Consider the following 18,660-nt stretch of genomic DNA (forward strand, 5'->3'; position numbering starts at 1 on the left):
GATAAGACTTTTGAGCAGGTGGTTACACCCAGAGTACAAAATTCAGGGAGTAGATGGGTGAAAACCTAGAGAGGTAAAGGGGGAAAGCAGTCAGTGCAGGGTCTCCCTGTGACCATTCCTCCTTTGGATACTGCTGAGGGGGAGGACCTATCTGGGCAAGGCAGCAGCAGCCAGACCAATAGCACAGTGGTCAGCTTTGAGAATCAGGAGGGCAGGGTGAAGTCAAACAGAGCAATAGTCATGGGGACAGATTGGAGATTCTGCAGCGGCAAAAGAGACACCAGGATAGTGTGTTGCCTCCTGGGTGCTAAGGTCGAGTATGTCTCAGAGCAGTTGCAGAATATTCTTGAAAGGGAGAGTTGAGAAGCCAGAGGTCATAGTACATTTAGGTACCAATGACTGAGGCTGAAGAGGGGTAAAGGTCCTATGCAATTAGTTGAGGGAGATAGGAAAGATGCTAAAGAGCAGAGCTTCCAAGGTGATTACTCCCGGTGCATCGAGCTAGTACAAGAAGATAGCACAGACGAATGAGTAGCTGAGGAGATGTTGCAGGAGGCAGGGCTTCAAGTTCTTGGATCATTGGAACAATTTCTGACGAAGGGGTGACCTGTACAAGTGGGACAGGTTGCACTTGAACTGGAGGGGGACCAATATCCTGCAGGGGAGGTTTTCTAATGCTATTAGTGTGGGTTTAACCTAGATTTGCAGAGGATTGGGAACTGAAGGGAAGAGGCAGAGGATGGGGTGGTTGGCACACAAGTAGAGACAGTCTGTAGGGAGTCTGTGAGGAAGGACAGACCGATGACAGAGCAAAGATGTACTCAGCCAGATGGATTGAGATATGTCTAATTTAATGCAAGGGGTGCGATAAACAAGACAGATGAACTTAGAGCATGGATCAATATGTGGAACTATGCCATTGTGGCCATTACAGAGACTTGGATGTCTCAGGAGCAGGAGTGGCTTCTGAGTGTGCTAGGCTTTAGATGTTTCAAAAAGAACAGAAAGGGAGGCAAAAAGAGGTGGGAGAATGGCATTGCTAATCAGAGATAGTATCACGGCTGCGGAAAAGGAGGAAGTCATGGAGGGATTGTCTATTAAGTATTGTGGATGAAGGTCAGAAACAGGAAGGGGGCAATAACTCTACAGGGTGTTTTTTATAACCCCCCCCCCCCAATTGTAACAGAGACATCGAGGAGCAGACAGGGAGGAAAATTATGGAACGGTGCAATAATAATCGCGTTGTTATGATGGGTGATTTTAACTTTTCTAATATTGACTTGCATCTCCTTCAACCAAGGGGTTTAGATGTGGTGCAGTTTGTCAGGTGTGCTCAGGAAGGTTCCTTGATGCAATATGTAGATAGCCAACTAGAGGAGAGGCTGTACTTGATCTGGTATTGGGAAAGGAACCCGGTCAGGTGTCAGTTCTCTCAGTGGGAGAACATTTTGGAGGTGGTGATCACAGCCCTATCTCCTTTACCATACGCTGGAGTGGAATAGAAGCAGAATCTCTGGGAAAACATTTCATTGGGCAAGAGGGAAATATGGTGCTATTAAGCAGAAACTTGGGCACATAAATTGGGAGCAGATGTTCTCAGGGAAATGCACAGCACAAATGTTAGGTGTTCTGGATAGGTATGTTCCATTGAGGTAGAGTAAAAAAATTGTTGTACAAAGGATGTAGAAAATCTAGTTAAGAAAAGAAAAGCTTACGAAAGGTTCAAGAAACTGGGTACTGTTGGAGCTCTAGCAACTTACATGATTGCCAGGAAGGAGTTCATTGAAATTTGGACAGTGAGAAGCTGCCACGAGAAGAGCTTGGTGAGCAGGATTAAGGAAAACCACAAGGCATTCTACAAGTATGAACCAAGCAAGAGAATGAACCATGTGAGAATAGGACCAATCAGGTGTGATAGTGTAAACATGTGCAAGGAGTTGGAGGAGGTAGAGGAGGTACTAGTGAATACATTGCTTCAGTATTCACCAGGGAAAAGGACCTTGGCAATTGTGAGGATGACTTACAGTAGACTGAAACACTTAAGCATATAGCCATTAAGAAAGAGGATGTGGGAATAGAGGGAGGAGATTGCTGAGCTGCTGGTGATAATCTTTGCATCATCGAAAGGGACGGGAGAAGTATCAGAGGATTGGAGGGTTGCAAATGTCGTTTCCCTGTTCAGGAAAGGGAGTGGAGATTCCACTTGTGTTCTGTATTCAGTTCTGGTCACCTCACTACAGATGGATGTAGATACTATAGAGAGAGTGCAGAGGGGATTTACAAGGATGTTGCCTCGATTGGACAGAATGTCTTATGAGAATATCTTGAGTGAACTTGGCCTTTTCTCCTTGACCTACCCAGTCAACAGACTTTTCATCCCTCCTCCCTCTGGGAGAAGGCTCAGGAGCTTGAAGACTTGTACGGCCAGATTTGGGAACAGCTTCTTTCCAATTGTGATAAGACTGCTGAATGGATGCTGACCTGGATCTGGGCCGTACCCTCCAAATATCCGGACCTACCTCTCGGTTTTTTTCAACTACCTTATCGAAAATCTTTTCGTGATTTTTATTAACGACCTAGATGTGGGGGTAGAAGGGTGGGTTGGCAAGTTTGCAGATGACACAAAGGTTGGTGGTGTTGTAAATAGTGTAGAGGATTGTCAAAGATTGCAGAGAGACATTGATAGGATGCAGAAGTGGGCTGAGAAGTGGCAGATGGAGTTCAACCCGGAGAAGTGTGAGGTAGTACACTTTGGAAGGACAAACTCCAAGGCAGAGTACAAAGTAAATGACAGGATACTTGGTAGTGTGGAGGAGCAGAGGGATCTCGGGGTGCATGTCCACAGATCCCTGAAAGTTGCCTCACAGGTGGATAGGGTAGTTAAGAAAGCTTATGGAGTGTTAGCTCTCATAAGTCAAGGGATAGAGTTTAAGAGTCACGATGTAATGATGCAGCTCTATAAAACTCTGGTTAGGCCACACTTGGAGTATTGTGTCCAGTTCTGGTCACCTCACTATAGGAAGGATGTGGAAGCATTGGAAAGGGTACAGAGGAGATTTACCAGGATGCTGCCTGGTTTAGAAAGTATGCATTATGATCAGAGATTAAGGGAGCTAGGGCTTTACTCTTCAGAGAGAAGGAGGATGAGAGGAGACATGATAGAGGTGTACAAGATAATAAGAGGAATAGATAGAGTGGATAGCCAGCGCCTCTTCCCCAGGGCACCACTGCTCAATACAAGAGGACATGGCTTTAAGGTAAGGGGTGGGAAGTTCAAGGGGGATATTAGAGGAAGGTTTTTTACTCAGAGAGTGGTTGGTGCATGGAATGCACTGCCTGAGTCAGTGGTGGAGGCAGATACACTAGTGAAGTTTAAGAGACTACTAGACAGGTATATGGAGGAATCTAAAGTGGGGGCTTATATGGGAGGCAGGGTTTGAGGGTCGGCACGACATTGTGGGCCGAAGGACCTGTACTGTGTTGTACTATTCTATGTTCTATGTCCTATGTTTTCCCTTTTCTATTTTCTATTTATGATTTATAATTTAAAATTTTAATATTTACTATCGATTTGTACTGCAGGGAGCATGAAGAGCAGAATCAAATATCGCTGTGATGATTGTACACTCTGGTATCAATTGTTTGGCGACAATAAAGTATAAAGTAAAATACATTACTGATGACGTAAGCACAAAATACTCTGCAGATGCTGGGATCAAAGCAACACTCAAAACACGCCAGAGGAACTCAACAGGTCGGGCAGCATCTGTGGAAATGATCAGTTAATGTTTCGGGCTGGAACCCTTTGTCAGGACTGAAGAGGGAAGGGGCAGAGGCCCTATAAAGAAAGGTGGGGGGAGGGTACAGGTACAGTTTCAGGAACATTTATTAACCTTCAAACATCAGGCTCCTCAACCAGTGTGGATAACTTCATGGATCTCAAAGTTAAATTGATTCCACAACCTATGGACTCACTTTCGAAGATTCTGCAACTCATTTTCTCAGTATTAATCACATATTAATTTCTTATTATTAATAATAATTGTTTTTTTCTTGTTATTGCAGTTTGTCTTCTGATGCATTTTGGTTATTTGTCTGCCTGTTGATTGTTTGTGTATAGTCTTTTTATTGATTCTATTATGTTTCTTTGTATCTACTGTGAATGCCAGTGTAGTGGCAATGAATCTCACTGTAGTGTATGGTGAACAAAAATTAATATTGATAATAATTTAACTTTGAATTGTGAGTTCCTCCAGCATTTTGTGTGTGTGTTGCTCAGGATATCCACCATCTAGAGATTTAGGCCATTCAGCCCATCGAGTCTGCTCTGCCATTTGAAGTGGTATCGGCAGCAATTATTTAAAACTAGACAACGAGGTGACCCATTGGGGCACCCTTTGAGCGAAGGGTAGTGCAGTCTGATGCGACCAGAATGAACATCAAATTTTCCTGAATGCTATTGGTATACTTTGCTTTGGAAATTGAAGAAGAAAAACTCAGTTTATTGAAGAAGAATGACGAGTAGCAAGGCAAATATAGCTCCTCCTCATTTAACGAAGGACACTTTTGATGGCATCATTTCTTCTTGATCTGCCATCCTTGTGCCTCTTATTGTCATTCTGGAGACGTGCAGTCCTTTCATCCGCCATCTCTTCATCTCTTCTGCCGTTTGTTCTTTGTTTCTAATCTTGGAGAGGTGCATTTCTCAGCTCCTTTGTCTCTTCCTCTCTCCTCCTCCTGTGCCTGTTTTTTGTCATTCTGGAAACATGCAGCCCTTTCATCCCCCGTCTCTTCATCTCTTCTGCTGTTTGTTCTTTGTCTCTGATCCTGGAGAGGTGCATTTCTCAGCTCCTTTGTCTCTTCCTCTCTCATCTTTTTTGTCCTGACTCTTTGATCCTGGAGTCATGCAGCCCTGGCCTCATCCGATTCTTGTTCTCTCCCTCTCCTTGCCACATCCCGACATCGCTTGGCGTCATCTCTTGACCATATTGTCCCCCTGCTCTTTCCACGCGGCATAATTCAGTTGACCATATTTTTTTACCCTAATGCTGGATAGAAGATACGAAGCAGTAACACCAAAGCCTCCAGGATGCTGATTATTCTTGATGATGTGGTTGGCGCTCTCCGAAATGGATGCGATATAGTCACCGCTGTCCTTTGACTGCAGCAAAGGGTTTGACGGGTGTCTCGAAGTACGTCATTACAATAAGATTTAATTATCTCTTATTGATGGATCTCAGTTAGACCTGTCCCAATCCTGCACATGCTGGTGGTGATTAGCAGAAAGTGACCGCTGGAAATAGAGCTGCCCTGCCCTTTTGCTCCGGTAGGTGTCGCTGCTGTAAGCACCGTGAGTCGCTTCTGAGGTTGGCCGTGCGCATGCGTCGTGGTGTCGAGTCGCGGTTCCCATCATGGCTGAGAGCGGCTCTCGGGTGAACGCGGGGCTGTTGATTTTGGCGAGTGAACAATTTTATACGAATTTATAACCCTGAACCTCGCCTGCATTCTGTAAGTTCGCGCATTTTAACTCGATTTAGCCAAAAATAGTGCCGCTGTAATGCACCGTTTGCGCTAATTGGAGGTCACAAACAGAGCATGAGAGTTTTAGTTGTATAGAGAAGACAGATGAGAGTTTCGTGGGTGTTTGTCCATTGTACGGGGCCGATCAGCGGCGTCAACAGAGCGCTGTGAACTAAATAAAAGTACAGAAGGGATAAGCGGAGCATCTATTGTCGGGAGTAGGCCAGCACTGAGAGTAGAAGAGACAGGCTTTGGCTCAAAAGAGGCTTCGGCTCTGGGTAAAGCGTCTGTTAAAGTTTCCTTTTTGTTTTTTTTCTGTTACTGTACCATTTAAATGGCTGTGGTGTGCTCTTCGTGCCAGATGATGGAGAACTGGGAGACCTAGAGTCTCCCAAGGAACTACATCTGTGTAAAGTGCATTCGGCTGCAGTTCCTTGAAGACCGTGTTAGGGATCTGGAGCAGCAACTGGGTGATGTTCGGCTTGTACGGGCGAGTGAGGAGATAACTAATCAAAGTTACAGGGAAGAAATCACTCCAAAGGTGCAGAAGGCCAGTAGCTGCGTAATTGTCAGGAGAAATGGAAATGGGCAGTCAGAGCAGAGCACCCCTGTGGCCATTCCCCTCAAAAACAAGTATACCGCTTTGGATACTTTTGTGTGGGATGACCTTCCAAGGGAATTCCACGGAGATCGGGTTACAGTCACTGAGTATGGTTCCGTGGTGCAGAAGGGAAAGGGCGAGAGGAAGGGAGTGGTAGTGATCGGGGACTCGATAGTGAGGGGAACAGACAGGAGATTCTGTGGATGTGAACGGGACACCCAGATAGTATGTTGCCTCCCAGGTGCCAGGGTGAGGGATGTCTCAGATCGCGTCCACAACATTTTGGAGAGGGAGGGGGAGCAGCCAGATGTCTTGGTACATATTGGTACCAATGACATAGGAAGGAAAAGCAAAGAGGTCCTGAAAAGAAAATTTAGAGAGCTAGGTGGAAAGCTGAGAATCAGAACTGCTCGGGTAGTAATTTCTGGATTGCTGCCTGTGCCACGCGCTAGTGAGGATGGAAACAGGATGATTTGGCAGATAAATGCGTGGCTGAGAAGCTGCTGCAGGGGGCAGGACTTTAGGTTTTTGGATCATTGGAATCCTCCTGGGGGAGGTATGACCTGTTCCCGAAGGGGGGCCAGTATTCTCGCGAGCAAGTTTGTTAGAGCTGTTGGGGAGGGTTGAAACTAATCTGGCAGTGGGGTGGGAACCAGAGTGAAGGGACTCAGGATAGGACAGATAGTAAAAAAGTAAAGACAGCGTGCAGTCAGACTGTCAGGAAGGGCAGGCAGGTGATGGTACTTGGTTGCAGCCAACAGGCTGAGTGTCAAAACATTAGGGATGCAGAATCAGAAAGGATAGCAAATACAGTACTCAAGGTGTTGTACTGGGACAGTGAGCTGTTTACTGTTTACCTGTGCTGCACACTTCACGTGCATTTTGAATTAGAGTTTATTAACTTATTTGTGGTCATATATTCTTTTCAATAATATTTTGTTTATATGTTGCATGTGATATATGTTTTGTGGGTGCACCATGGTCCAGAGGAACATTGTTTCGTTTGTTTGTATATATGAACATTCAGATGACAATAAACTTGAATTTGAGCTTGATAATGGCTGATTTACTTACCCTCTCAACCCCCATTCTTCTGCCTTTTCCCGGTAGTGTTTGACAACCTCGCGAACCTACCACCCTCCATTCAAAATATACCCAATGGCTTGGCCCCCATAGCCATCAGTGGCAGTGAATTCCTCTGGACATCGACTTTCCCACTATTGGAAACATCGTCCCGGTGTTCACTGTATCTCAACCTTTCAGTATTCTAGAAGTTTCAATGAGATATCTACTCCGCTCCCCCGCCCCACCCTAATTCTTCTGAAGCCCAATGAGTACAGGACCAGAGTTGCCAAATCGTACCTTTCATTCCCTGGACGATTTTTCAGAAACTCCTCTGGACTCTCTCCAATGCCAGCAACATCATTTCTTAGACATGGGGCCCAAAACTGCTCACAGTCCAAGTGCCATTGAACCAATTTTTTATATAGGCTCAGCATTACAGTGTATCCTCACTTTTATATCCGTTCCTCTGAAAATGAATGCCGGCATTCCGTTTGCCTTCCTTATTACTGATTCGACCTCCCAGTTAATCTTTAGGGAATTCTGCACAAGGACTCTCAAGTCCCTTTGCTCTCAGTCTAGAAAATCATCTCTGCCTTTATTCCTTGTTTCAAGGGAAGATAAGAGCCGCTTTATGTGTCATACTGAAACACATTTTGAAATACGTTGTTTGTGTCAGTGACCGACACAGTCTGAGGATGTGGGGGGCAGCCCACAAGTGTCGCCATGCTTCTGGAGCTCTCGTAGCATGGCCACAACTTTCTGACCCTGACTCGTCCGTCTGCGGACTGTGGGAGGAAACTGGAGCACCTGAAGGAAGCCTGCAGTCACACATGAGCGTACAAACTCCTCACAGACAGTGGTGGGATTAACACACTGACTGCCAGCGGATTGCAGCGTTATGCTAGCTGTTATGTGACTCTGCCACCCTCACCACCTCAGGTTTGTGAGCTGTGTTTCTGGTCTCTGGTGCTCACCTTCACCAGAAGGTCATCCACAACTTCAGGATCTGGTTCCACAGCAGGAGAAGGTCGGGAAATCTGGCACCAAACTAAAACCAGCCTTTGGAAAGAGGTGTTCAAGAATCAGGGAGTTGCTGAGTACTTGCGTAGGTATGGGAAGAGTGTGTGAGGAGGCTCCGTATTGAGGTTGGTCCTACTCTGGGTTGAGACATAGTTCCCCACTCCCCCAGAAGGCAATGATGTGTGTAGATCTCCGAGAAAAACCCAAAACCCATCTCAGAGATACACTCCCACCACACTTTCCACCTTTATGTTGTTTCTTCGTTCAGCTGTGGCTGTGAAAGGAAATATTCTCACTGACTTTATGTGTCAGGCAAATCACGCAAGGCCCAGAGGACCACAATATTCAAATCCCATCCCCAGCTGATCTCAGAAAGTAAAAGTTCAGCTGAGTTTAATTCCCTTTCAGTGAGGGATGGCCAGCAAAAATTCCAACTTATTTCCATGCTGCCAGGCAGTAAAGCATCAGACATTAAACCACACAAACGAAGAAGTACAATGAGAGTACTTTGAGGAGACTATTCAGCCCATCAAGATTGTCCTGCCTATTAATTAGATCGGGGCCTGACTGGATGCGTCATGGCTTGATACACAAACTGCTCTGCCCGAGACTGCAGAGAGTTGTAGACGCAGTTCAGCACAACACCGGGAGCATCCTCTCCTCCATGTACCCTGTCTACACTTCTCACTGCCTCAGTAAAGCAGCCAGCCTAAGCAAAGACCCAGCACTCCCTGGATATTCTCCCTTCACTCAATTCCCCTCGGGCAGAAGATATCAAAGCCTGAAAGCATGTACCAGCAGGCTCCAGCTCAGCTTCAATCCTTATTCTGAATACTGCCCCTTCTGGACCTCCTGTAAATTGATGCCGTGATTGGATGCAGTAACCACGCCGGAGACAACGAAAGGTGTTTCTTGTCTTCTTTAAACATCGGTTTTACGATACAAGACAATACTGGTCATGAAGAACTTCAAGTACTAAAGGTCTACGCCATCGATGAGCTGCTCATTGATGAAAGAGCTGGACTTGGTGCGGACTGTGTTACCGTCTGCTGTAGAAAGGCACAGTTGTCGGTGTGTGAAGACGGCATGCAATCCAACATTGAGCGATTGTCTTGACCATTTCTGTTGTGATCACAAGACCTTGTTAAACATTGGTAATGTAAGATACTGCCAGGTCGCTTCCATTGTTTATTGGGAAGACAGATGGCAGAGGAGCTGTGTGGCCTCAGCTGTAGTGATGGCTAGGACTCAAGCTGCGGCTGTGCATGTTGCAGAAGTCCAGGAGAGGAGACACCAGAGGCGATGTGGCGCGGTGTCCATGTTGGGTTGCAGGCTGGCCCCTCCCATCAGTGCTGCTCTTTAGTGTTCACGCTGTGGAAGTCAAGCTGGTTTGTGTGTGTTCATGTGTACATTTGTCTGCAGACTGCGGAGAACTGCTTGTTGTTGATAGTACACATGCGTCATCATTTCTATGCATTCTGTAGACGTGTGATGGAATATATTGACTGGTTACATCGTGGTCTGGAATGAAAACACCACTAGCCTTGAATAGAAAATCCTACAAAAAGTAGTGGCTATGCTCCAGTCCACTATGGCTAAAGCCCTCCCCACTATTGGGCACATCTACAGGGACTTGGGCAATACACATGTCTGTATGTTTAATACAGTCTGTATGTGACTGTATGTTTAAGGCTTTCTTTATGTGCTGTGTGCTCTGTATGACTGTTGGTACTGTGTTTTTCACTTTGGCCCTGGAGGAACACTGTTTTGTTTGGCTGTATTCATAGATATTCATGTTGGGTTGGATGACAATTAAACTTATCCTGAAAGGATCTCAGCCTGATCCATTGACGGTTCAATTTTCTCCATAGGTGCTGACTGACCAGCAGAGTCCCTCTGTCATCTTGTTCATTTTTTTCCCGCTCCAGACTATGGTGTAAACCTGTGGTGAAATATAAATTTTTAGCAACTATTCAATTAGCTAATGCCATGAAACGAGGGATGTGGAGACAACATTGTGTTGTGAAGAGCCAGATGCCATGGTGTTTGGACATCCATTTCAAAGACATCATGGTTCATTGAAGCATATGGAAAGATGGGACTGAGCACCCACAGTGTGGGTCCTCCATTGACCTGCTCCTGCTGGACAGCCCGGTGGTGACAAAGGTGTTGGTTGATCCTGACAGACTTCCACCACACAATCAGGACCACAAGGGTATTGAAGATCATCTTAACTGTAGGGTAGAAGTTGTCTTAGTGTCATTGAGTCATTCAGCACGGAAACTGATGCTGGAAGATCATCAACTAAGTGAGAGACGAACTTTGGTCTGCACAAAACCCTTTGCACTCCCAGCACAGCAAGATATCTGTAAGGGAACGCTGCCGACTGGCAGAGTCCAGTCTGCAGGAGGATGAGCTGAGGTATGAACTGAAGCTCAGTGCAGCCAATGTAAAGGCTCTTTATGGCCAGACCATGGTCAAGGCTCCTTCCGCTACCTCACATGGAGGGGTTGATTCAGGTGGGGAAACTCCTCAACCACTGAAATGATGCATCATCCACCAGACATCCTGTGTGGCATCGGTTTAACATTATTGACCAGACTGAATGTATTGTCTATGTGACACTAAAATGTAAATGTTTTTCTGCACAGTTTCGTCTTTCATAGGTACTTTTATTGTGAATAAAGTTTACTTTTGATATACAAAATGCAACTCAGATACAGGCTTTCAGTCACCAAGTCCCACCAACTATTAAACACCCACTTACACTAATCTGACAGTGTGGCTCCCAGATTGGCTTCATCAGTCACCTCCGTTCTGGGAGACTGCTGGAGAAGATGGTGCATTTCCCTGCATAAGGAAAGAGTTAATTGTGATTCCTCCTTGGTACACGTCGAAATAAAATGGAGGTTCAAAGACAAAATGGTGTCAGGTTAGGATGTGATAATAGTCTGTTCTCCCTGGTATTGACCAATGTCTTGTCTCTTTTGAATACACATCATGAAGGTGAAATACTGATGAAGAATGTTTTCCTCCGTACAAACAGGTTGTCTCCTTCTTTGGAAATTACGTGTCTTGACTAAAGTTCCTAAGAGATAAGGGGGTGCAGCTGGTACCACCAAGTTATGAAAAAATCCTGGGCTGATAATTATGTTTTGATGGAATCTTAAATGGTATAAAAAGGGGCATTTTCTTTGTGTACTGGGAGAGTTTTGTCTGAGGCTAGATCACCACTGGTGTTAGTGATAAGAATTAGAGAAAATGGAGAGAGAACTGAGAGAGGCAGAGAGAGAGGAAAAGTGAGATAGAGAGAGGCAGAGGGAGAGAGAGAGAACTGCATAAAAATTTTTCGGATTTGTGATAGCCTCCTGACATTGCAGAGATCGGCTCAGTGAATGAAAAGTACAATTTTGATTTCTGTACTGCTATTACTGCAGACTTGTTTTTCTATCTGTATTGCTTTTGTGCTGGTTCTAATAAGGTGTTTTCTTGTGGCCTTGAACAGGTGTGCAACATCTCCTTCATATGTGACTGCACATGTGAATACCCTGAGCTGAATCAGAAAATAACACCGAGCAAGGTGCCACACATGAGCCTATGGAATTACAGGGAAGTTACTAGCGTGGGTGGAGCATTGGCTGGTCAGCAGGAAACTGAGAGTGGAAATAAAGGGATCCTATTATGGCTGGCTGCCGGTTAGCAGTGGAGTTCCACAGCGGTAGATGTTGGGACGTACGTTTTTTTACGATGTATGTCAATGATTTGGATTATGGCATAAATGGATTTGTGGCTAAATTTGCCGATGATACAAAGACAGGTGAAGGAGCACGTAGTGTTGAGGAAACAGAGAGCCTGCAGAGAGACTTAGATATTTTAGGGGAATGGGCAAAGAAGTCTCTATTTCCTGAGGAGACTGAGGTCCTTTAACATCTGTCGGATGATGCTGAGGATGTTCTACGAGTCTGTGGTGGCCAGTGCGATCATGTTTTGGGGCAGCAGGCTGAGGGTAGCAGACACCAACAGAATCAACAAACTCATTCGTAAGGCCAGTGATGTTGTGGGGGTGGAACTGGACTCTCTGACGGTGGTGTCTGAAAAGAGGATGCTATCTAAGTTGCATGCCATCTTGGACAATGTCTCCCATCCACTACATAATGTAGTGGTTGGGCACAGGAGTACATTCAGCCAGAGACTCATTCCACGGAGATGCAAGACAGAGCGTCATAGGAAGTCATTCCTGCCTGTGGCCATCAAACTTTACAACTCCTCCCTTGGAGGGTCAGACACCCTGAGCCAATAGGGTGGTCCTGGACTGATTTCCTGGCATAATTTACATATTACTATTTAATTATTTATGGTGCAACTGTAACGAAAACCGATTTCCCCTGGGATCAATAGAGTATGACTATGACCATGACTAAGTGGCAAATTAAATACAAAGTTGGACAGTGTATGCTCATGCACGTTGGTGGAAGAATAAACGGACAGACTATTATTTAGGTGGGGAGGGAATTCAAAATGCAGAGATGCAAAGGGACTTGGGAGTCCTTGTGCAAGATACCCTTAAGGTTAACCTCTAGGTTTAGTCGGTTGTAAAGAAGGCGATTGCAATGTTGGCATTCTTTTCTAGAGGTATAGAACATAAGAGCAGGGATGTGATGTTGAGTCTCTATAAGGCACTCTTGAGACCACACTTGGAGTATTGTATGCAGTTTTGGGCTCCTTAATTTGGAAAGAATATACTGACATTGGGGAGGGTTCAGAGGAGATTCAGAAGAATGATTCCAGGAATGAAATGGTTACCATGTAAAGAACATCTGGCAGCTCTTGGGCTGTATTTCCTGGAGTTCAGGAGAATGAGGGGGGATCTCATAGAAACATTCCGAATGTTAAAAAGCCTGAACAGATTAGATATGGCAAAGTTATTTCCCATGGTAGGACATTCTAGAACAAGGAGGCATGACCAGGATTGAAGGATGTCCATTTAGAACTGAGATGCAGAGAAATTACTTTAGTCAGAGGGTGGTAAATCTGTGGAATTTGTTGCCACGAGCGGCTGTGAAGGCCAAGTCATTGGGTGTATTTAAGGCAGAGATAGATAGGTTCTTGATTAGCCAGAGCATCAAAGGGCATGGGGTGAAAACAGGGGAGAGGGGATGACTGGAAGAATTGGATCAGTCCATGATTGAATGGCTGAGCAGACTCAATGGGCCGAATGGCCCATTTCTGCTCCTATAAATTATGGTCTTATGGAATCTTAAAATAATGTTTGTTACACCCTGTGCGGCCAGTTGGTGGCAGAATTGCTCCAGTTATTTGCTCTCACATTCTGCTTTCAGCCGGTCGGGACAGAATGTGTCAACATATGGCAGTCCACAATCAGTGCTCCCCCTGTCCAGCAGCGGTTGTGGGGAATTACTCTGGTCCTCTCCCCCGTCCTTGCCAGGGAGGAGGCATCACAGACTGAGGGGATCACAATGTACTGATGTCTGGGAACACGGTGCTTCAGTAACTGGCAAGGAAAAAGTCAACAATAACAACTGACCCAGACATGATAGACAGTCAGAGCCTCTTTATGTTCCCAGATGTCAAATTAACAAATCGCAGTTAAGTGTAAATGATCCACATCCTCCTTCCCCTGCCTGTTCATTTCCTGTTTAAATGCCTGTTTGAACGGAAGAATTTCAGAGTTGTAAACTTTGATAATAAAATGAACCTTTGAACCTCTTAAACGTCACGATTGTGTCTGTTTCCGCCACTCCCTATCCCCGCTGTCATTCCAGGAACAAACCACTCATTGTGTAAGGAAACATTCCTTGAACATCCCGATTCCACTTTGAAACTTAACCCTTCACGTGGTGTCCTCAGAGAGATAACACTGACTGGGCCAGTCTCAAAATTAGAAGGACAGTACACGTTGGGCTGAATGGCCTGTTCCTGTGCTGTACTGTTCCATGTTCAGTGTTCGAAATATCACAGTCAGGGACACAGCAATTTCTTCCCTGGATTCCCACCATGTCAGACAGTCCACTGGGTCAGACCCCCGGGTTTATTCAGCTTTATGTGTTTAAGCTGGTCAGGCTCCTTTGTAATGCCAAGCAATACACACAAAATGCTGGTCGAATGCAGCAGGCCAGGTAGCATCTATAGGAAGAAGTACAGTCAATGTTTCGGGTCGAGACCCTTCGTCAGGACTAACGGAAGAAAGAGATAGTAAGAGATTTGAAAGTGAGAGGGGTAGGGGGAGGGGGAGACCCGAAATGATGGGAGAAGACAGGAGGGAGAGGAATGAAGCCAAGAGCTGGGAAGTTGATTAGCAAAAGGCTGGAGAAGGAGCAGTATCATAGGGCGGAAGGCCTTGGAAGAAAGAAAGGGGGAGGGGAGCACCAGAGGAAGATGGAGAACAGGCAAGGAGTTATAGTGAGGGGGAAAGAGAAAAACAAAAATAAATTTAAAAATAAAATAAATAAATAAATTAGGGATGGGGTAAGAAGGGGCATTAACGGAAGTTAGAGAAATCAATGTTCATACCATCAGGCTGGAGGCTACCCAGACAGAAAATAGGGTGTTGTGGCTTCATCTCGACAGTAGTGAAGGCGGTGGATAGACATGTCAGAATGGGATGTGGAATTAAAATGTGCGGCCACTGGGAGATCCTGCTTTCTCTGGCGGACAGAGCGTAGGTGTTCATCGAAACGGTCTCCCAGTCTGCGTTGGTTCTCGCCAATATATAGAAGGCCACACCGGGAGCACCGGACACAGTATATCACACCAGCAGACTCACAGGTGAAGTGTCGCCTCACCTGGAAGGACTGTATGGGGCCCTGAATGGTGGTGAAGGAGGAAGTGTAAGGGCCCCAGACAGTCCTTCCTGATGGCATGAACATTGATTTCTCTAACTTCCGTTAATGTCCCTCCTCCCCTTCTTACCCCATCCTGAATTTATTTGTTTGTTTGTTTGTTTATTTATTCATTTATTTATTTGTTTTTCTCTTTCCCTCTCACAATAACTCCTTGCCTGTACTCCATCTTCCTCTGGTACTCCCCTCCCCCTTGCTTTTCTTCCAAGGCCTTCTGTCCTATGATACTCCCCTTTCTCCAGTCTTGTATCCGTTTTGCCAATCAACTTCCCAGCTCTTGGCTTCATCCCTCCCTCTCGTGTCTTCTCCTATCTTTTCAGATCTCCCAGTCCCCCTCCCATTTTCAAATCTCTTACTATCTCTTTTTTTCTGTTAGTCCTGACGAAGGGTCTAGAGCCGAAACGTCGACTGTACTTCTTCCTGTAGATGCTGCCTGTCCTGCTGCGTTTCACTAGCATTTTTGTGTGCGCTGCTTGAATTTCCAGCATCTGCAGGTTTTCTCGTGTTTTCCTTTGTAATGTCAGCATGGGGGAGAATGTAGACCGCTGTCAGTATGACCGAGGTGAATTCCCGTGGCAGATAGTAGGGACGGCACTTCACCGACAGGTGTTCCAGGTCCGGGCTGCAGGAGCATGTCAGTGCCACTGTGTCCGAGCACCACCCAGTGTTGATCAGTAGGCAGACACCACCTCCCCTCGTCTTGCCCGAAGACGCCGTGCGGTCCATCCGATGGATCGAAAATCCCTCCAGTCGGATGGCACAGTCGGGGGTGGCAGGGGAGAGCCAGTTCTCGGTGAAACAGAATACACAGCTGTTCTGCATCTCCCTGCAGTAGGTGAGTCTCCCTTTAAGATCATCCATCTTGTTGTCTATGGCGTGCACATTAGCCAGTAGGATGGGGGGGGCACAGGGACCCTGAAGCCCCTCAGCTTCAATCTGACCGGCGGCTCAGCTCTTTTCCCATGCTTCCTCGGTAAGTAGTGTATCTTTCCAGGTCTCCATCGATGCAGTGTGTTGTTGTGAGCTCCTTGAGGTTGGTGGACGCGTCCAGCGGGGATCGATCAGCGGGTCGCGTCGTTGGACGCTCCGGGTCGGGCCGAGTAACGGGGGAGGCTCTGCTGCCACTTCCAGCTGCCGGGGGCCCGGGCTGTCGATTGGGTCGGGCCCCGAAGCCGACACGTAATCCTGGATGGCCGGGCTCCTGGCGGAAACAAGTCCTTAAGCTGAGTCACGGTTGCGGAGGCCTCCGCTCCAGCCGAGCCTCAGGCTCGATTTCCGAGGTCGGCGCCGGAGGCCTCACTTCCGGCAGCAGCAGATGGCCACCAACGGGGCTTTATGGTGGTTTCTCCGGGGAAGCGTCTGGGGCCCCTTGAGGTCTCCGCTGTCACTCCTGTGTGGTCGTCTACTCCGGAGAGGTGCTGGTCGGAATGGGCCGTGTCTCCAAGCGCTCCGGCACGGTATCAGACCGTGGGTCTCCGGGAACATAGTGGGCCTCGCTGGTCGGGTCCAGAGTTTAAGAAGCAGTTCTGGCGTGGTGGTCTCCAGCTGGGTCAGTAGCTTCGCCAGGGTGTTGTTGATCTAGATCTTGCTTGATTGTAGGTTTAAAAGGGTTTCTCGGGTATAGGATAGTGGAGAGGGAAAATTTAAAATATTTATGGAAATACCTGTGGACTCGTCCTGAATTGAAACATAAGAACATAAGAAATAGGAGCAGGAGTAGGCCATCCGGCCCATCGAGCCTGCCCTACCATTCAATAAGAACTCAGCCCCATCTACCTGCCTTTTCTCCATAACCCTTAATTCCCTTACTATGTAAAAATCTATCTAACTGTATCTTAAATATATTTAGTGAAGAAGCCCCAACTGCTTGCCTGGACAGAGAATTCCACATATTCCCCACTCTCTGGGAAAAACAGTTTCTGCTCATCTCTATCCTAAATCTTCTCCCCTGAATCTTGAGGCAATGTCCACTAGTTCTAGTCTCACCTACCAATGGAAACAACTTTCCTACTTCTATCTTATCTATCCCGTTCAAAGTTTTGTATGTTTCTATAAGATCCCCTCTCATTCTTCTGAACTCCAGAGAGTATAGTCCCAGGTGACTCAATCTCTCCTCATAGGTTAACCCCTTCATCTCTGGAATCAACCTGGTGAACCTCCTCTGCACTGCCTCCAAAGCTTGTGTATCTTTCCTCAAGTACGGAGACCAGAACTGCACACACTACTCCAGGTGCAGCCTCACCAGTACTCTGTATAGTTGTAGCATGACCTCCCTGCTCTTGAATTCAATCCCACTAGCAATGAAGGCCAACATTCCATTTGCCTTCTTAATAACCTGCTGTACGTGCAAGCCAACTTTTTTGCAATTCATGCACAAGCATTCTCAAGTCCCTCTACACAACAGCACGCTGCAATCTTTCACCATTTAGATAATAATCTGCTCTTCTATTATTCCAACCAAAGTTGACGATCTCGCAATTACCAACGTTGTATTCCATCTGCCAGACTTTGGCCCACTCACCTATCCTATCTATATCCCTCTACAGACTCTCTACATCCTCTGTACAATTTGGTTTTCCACTCTGTTTAGCGTCATCAGCAAATTTTGCTACGCTACACTCAGTCCCCTCTTCCAAATCATCAATGCAAATGGTAAACAGCTGCGGCACCCCACTCACCACTGACTGCCAACCGGAGAAACACCCATTTATACCAACTCCCTGCCTTCTGTTGGTTAACCAATCCACTATCCATGCCAAAACACTTCCTCCGACTCCATGCATCCGGAAATTATTTATAAGTCTCTTGTGCGGCACCTTGTCGAACGCCTTCTGGAAATCCAAGTATACGACATCCACCTGTTCCCCTCTATCCACTGCACTCATTATGTCCTCAAAGAACTCCAGTAAGTTTGTCAAACAGGAGCTGCCCTTTCTGTATCCATGCTGTGTCTGTCTAATGGAACCACTCCTTTCTAAATGTTCCACTATTTCTTCCTTAATGATAGCTTCAAGCATTTTCCCAATTACAGATGTTAAGCTAACTGGCCTATAGTTGCCCGTCTTTTGCCTGCATCCTTTTTTTAAAAAAGTGGCGTGACGTTTGCTGTCTTTCAATCCACCGGGACCTGCCCAGAGTGTAGAGAATTTTGGTAAATGATTACCAAAGCGTGATTATAACCTCGTGTGGATAGTCAGAGGCTTTTTCCCAGGGCCGAAATGGTTGCCAGAAGAGGACACAGGTTTAAGGTGTTGGAGATGTCAGGGGTATGTTTTTTACTCAGAGAGTGGTGAGTGCGTGGAATGGGCTGCCGGCAATGGTAGTGGAGGCGGATACGATAGGGTATTTTAAGAGACATTTAGGTAGGTACATGGAGCTTAATAAAATAAATGGCTCTCGGTAAGCCTAGTATTTTCTCAGGTAGGGACATGTTTGGCACAACTTTGTGGGCTGAAGGGCCTGTATTGTGCTGTAGTTTTTTATGTTTCTATGTTAACCTCTGCCAATTCCCTCAGCACCCTGGGATGAATCCCATCAGGACCAGGGGACTTATTTACCTTCAGTTCCTCTAGTTTGCTCATCACTATCTCTTTA

At 46.2% G+C, this 18,660-nt stretch overlaps 1 protein-coding gene across 1 annotated transcript in view; it reads left to right on the forward strand.

The window, feature by feature from the left end:
• LOC140198469 (uncharacterized) overlaps positions 1–18,660 on the forward strand; it is a 151,656-nt gene that overhangs the window by 95,819 nt on the left and 37,177 nt on the right.

The sequence above is a fragment of the Mobula birostris genome, chromosome 5, assembly GCF_030028105.1.
Source record: "Mobula birostris isolate sMobBir1 chromosome 5, sMobBir1.hap1, whole genome shotgun sequence".
Taxonomy (NCBI): domain Eukaryota; kingdom Metazoa; phylum Chordata; class Chondrichthyes; order Myliobatiformes; family Myliobatidae; genus Mobula; species Mobula birostris.